This window comes from Bos indicus x Bos taurus, chromosome 4 (assembly GCF_003369695.1).
Source record: "Bos indicus x Bos taurus breed Angus x Brahman F1 hybrid chromosome 4, Bos_hybrid_MaternalHap_v2.0, whole genome shotgun sequence".
Lineage (NCBI taxonomy): Eukaryota > Metazoa > Chordata > Mammalia > Artiodactyla > Bovidae > Bos > Bos indicus x Bos taurus.
Window position 1 is genome coordinate 87,389,641 of NC_040079.1, and position 4,083 is coordinate 87,393,723.

Below are 4,083 nucleotides of genomic sequence, written 5' to 3' on the forward strand. Positions count from 1 at the left end.
AACCTGCTCATCTTCCCCACTAAGTAAAACTAACCATTTCAGTACTCTGGGAGTCATTCTTGCTCTTCCTCCTCATCCAACCTATCATCCAGCCCTAACCATTCTAACCCTCAAATATCATTCGCTGTACTGTCATCACCCTAGTCTAAGCTACAAATCACCTCTCACATAAATTACTAACCTTGCTCCAGCACACGAGCTTTTGCAATTCCTGAAATGTGTTATGCTCCCTCTTGACAAACTCCTATTCACCCTTTGGGTTTCATTCTAGTTTTCACTCGCAGGTGCTCAGTCAGCGCAGAAGAAAACGGTGTACTAGGAAGGTAGACTGTTTTATAATCACAGCCCAAAACGGATTCCATAATGTCCTAAAGGACTTTACTATCTAGTTCAGAATGTAACACAACCTCTGAACCGACTCATTATCCTTCACAGCTCCTACAGGTGCCACAACAGCCTCTAGATTATATTGTCCCAGGGTGATCCACTCTCAAATTTCATTTTTGACCCTTTACTTAGGTTGTGTTCAAGGACTTGACATGCTGAATTTTCCTTGGTTTCCCAGTCAACTAAGACATGGACTTTAGTGCCACAGCCACTACTCAACTCTATTCTTTCATATGCTTAGCTTGCAAAACTACGAACTTAACCTCAGAAGAACCTTAGGTCCTCCAATTCACCAGGGTAATGAGACTCTCAAATAATAAATACAGCAACAGAACACATTTCAGCAGACAATATATCAATAGTTGGCAAATAAATCAAACTGGGCTACTACTGAAGGCCCGAAGGAGAAAAAGGTTAATTCTAAGTCAGGCTTACTATAAAAAGGCAAGAGGAACGATTATCAGCCAGGTAGAGAGGCTTAAGGAAAAGAAATAAAGGATAGTGGTATTACAGAAGAATGAATAAATCCCTTTGCCTAGATTCAAGAATTAAAAAATTTATATTTGTATATATATGAGGTGGTCTGGAAAAGCAAAGGTCTCATTTGATAATTACAAAAAGTTGTGGGTTAGACAGAACACATATTATTTTCATTTACAGATGAGGAAATTACAGTATGGCAAGGTTAATATTTACCTAAGGTCATAAAACTACCTAGGAACAGAGTCAGTACTGAATGAAACTCATTTTCTCTTGATTCACTGCCAAATGTTCATTTAATTAGACCATGATTCTGCTCATATTCTCCAGCTTTGCTTAACAGAACTCTTTAATCAACTTTCCACAAGGAATGCTGCCTCCATGTATCTCTTCTTGCATTCATAACTTTCACCTGAAGCACATCTCAAGAAATACTTTAACATAAACCTTATTCTTTTACCAATAACCCCGATTATATACATGATGGTAAAGAGGTGTCTATGTTTACAGGCCATAGATATATAACTACATCCTTCTTCCATTGGCTACCAAAAGATCTGAGCTCCAATAATAATTTTTTAAAATTGTCTTTGGGTTACAGATCAGAAAATTTCTAACACTGTGCAGCAAAACAAACTTTCTGCTTATTCACAGCTTGACATTATCACCTGCAGTGCAGTCGAGGGTGTGTCTCAAAGCCTTGGGTGCTACTGTGTTACTGTCCTTCCTCATTATAGCAAATAAGAAAGGTACCTCAGCTTTCACTGCAACATAAAATGGCCTTCCTATTTTTGTGTTCTTCAACAGAAACATATTTAAATCTTTTCCATATCCCCTAAGAGCTTGCCAGATGGCTCAGATAGTAAAAAATCTGTCTACAATGCAGGAGACCTGGGTTCAGTCAATGAGCTAGAAGATCCCCTGGAGGAAGTAATGGCAACACAATCCAGTATTCTTGCCTGGAGAATTCCATGAATAGAGGTACAGTCCAGGGGGTCACAAAGAGTTGGACATGACTGAGCGACTAAAACTTTGACTTTCATATCCCCAAACCTTCCAAAGACCCTATCTTCCCTTCCTATCACTATAATTTCCTATACTGACACATTTTTTGCAAAATGTATACTCAATCCACCACCACTTCAAGCCCATCATTTTCATCTAGTACTGTATTTACCTTAGCCATCTCCTGAAATTCTCACTAATGCACCAAGGACATCTTAGACACCAGAATCAAAGGCCCATTTTTCAAGACTTAACTTTTCAGAACCCGAGAAGTTGGAGAGGCTGATATAGAGTTCACCGGGATGACAGCACTTACTTAGCTCTTACTCTGTGCCAGGCACGGTACTAATTAGGCTTTCAAAAACGTTCCAATTAATTTTCACATCTGAGAAGTGTTTTTTACTCCCTTTTCAGATATTAAAATTTAGGATCAAAATTACCCAAAAACCATATAGTCAGTGAAGCCTGCACGATGCCAATGTTCATAATTTTGTGACATTTGAAGATTAATTCCAAGTTTTCTTCCTAACTCTGTGGCCTTTTCTCCAACTCTTTCACTATTTCATCATCCTCTGCTCATCACTACTTCTCTTATTTCACATGCTCTCCTGGGCAATTTCCATTTCCTCCCATAACTTTAACTGCATTCTATATCAGTGTTTCTCAATCTTTTAAAACTTTTTATAAACATAAAAACCTCACGCTCTTCCTGTAGCTTCTTTTTTGAAAACAGATTTTTCCCAAATAGAAATTATAATGTTGCATGTTTGTCCAAACTATACCTCCTTCAGCCTTTAAAGCTCTGACAACCTCATAGGCATCACCCATGACTGAGAATCAGTGCTTGGGCTGTCAGTCTCTCAAACTATCTTCCCTCTATTCGACACGCCCACCATTCTCTCCCAGACATCTCCCCTGAACTACAACAAATGTTACCAACGATCTAATAAAAATAGATCCTTTAGTATCTCCCCAGACCCTTCAAACTAAGGCCATTCACAGCAAAACTCTTATTTCCCTTAGCAAAGCTGAACCATCTCTTTGTGTCCTCCATTTTGGCTAAAGGTACTTACAATATCCCCTTTTCTACGCTTTTTAAGGTACCTATTTGTGGAACAGCGGTACTGGCACTAACTTCCCTGAGCTTTTTCATAGCAAGTTAAAAATCAACCACCAAACAATGAGTGATTATCATGGCCAGGTGGTAAGGAATGCATAGTACAAGATTTAACTCTTTTACTCCTTAAGAAGTTTACAGGCAGAAACATACCAAAATCCTTTTGTGTGTGTGTGAAGTGTTTTCTCACAAGACGAAATTAACTTATTTTCAAAGCATCTCAATGGAATCCTTACTACAAATCCCATTTTAAGAGATGTAAAAAACCGAGATTCAAAAGGAGTAAGTAATTTAACCAAATTTTTACAAACGGATCTGTCCAGACCCAAAAACCTAGACTTGAGATTTCAAATCTCCTTTCCAGGTACTGTTGAAATAAACTTCTCAGTAAAACGAAATCAGATGTAGGTACAAGAGGTCAATAGAGTAGCGCACGTAAATAACAAAAAGCACAAGGCGCCCAGGACGCGCTCTAGGCCGGGGGCTTCCTAGCCCAACCCTCGCTTCGACGCCCCCCGCCGCTCTGTCCCGTGAAATCTCTCTGCGGCCTGCCTCCAGATGGCCCGATGACCGCGGGAAAACCGCACTCGGGGCGCGGAGAACAGAGCCTGCAGCAGCCAACCCGCCCCGCCCCAATCTGAGTCCGGGCTCGGCCGCAACCGCTGCGTCCCGGAACAGTCGACCCGCGGGGAACAAGCGTACCTGGTGGAGGGAGCAACTGGAGGACCGGCGGTCCGAGCAACCTTAGAAAGCCGGAATGATCCCGGTGGAGAGCTGGGCCGGCCGGCGGCGCTAACTGCATTCACTCTGTTCGGTCAACTCGGAACCACAAGGACTCTTCAGGGTAGCGAAGGGACGCGGGGCGGCGACCACCGAGCGCGGACCTGAAGCCGGGAAGGCATCGCATAGGAGGAGCCGGCGGGGCACAGAGACACCACCCTTGGGGGCGGGGCGCAGGCGCGAGGGGCGGGACGCGCAGGGCGAGGAGGCGGGCACTAAGGGACTGGGCGCACGGCGCGAGGGGCGGGCACGTGGGGGCGAGCGCGAGGCGGGGCGCGCGACGTGAGGGGGGCGGGGCGCACGTATCGGCGCCG

General features: G+C 43.5%; 1 protein-coding gene across 3 annotated transcripts in view; it reads right to left on the reverse strand.

Moving 5' to 3' along the window:
- The window catches only part of LOC113891614 (solute carrier family 25 member 40), an 84,757-nt gene extending 80,833 nt beyond the window's left edge, over positions 1-3,924 (reverse strand). For 2 of the 3 annotated variants that reach the window (XM_027539905.1, XM_027539907.1), the window contains exon 1: positions 3,692-3,923. The gene's annotated coding sequence lies outside the window, so the exon portion shown is untranslated. Of the gene's footprint in view, positions 1-3,691 lie in introns of all 3 variants that reach the window. The other variant, XM_027539908.1, reaches the window with a different exon arrangement.
- Positions 3,925-4,083: the final 159 nt, after the last annotated feature.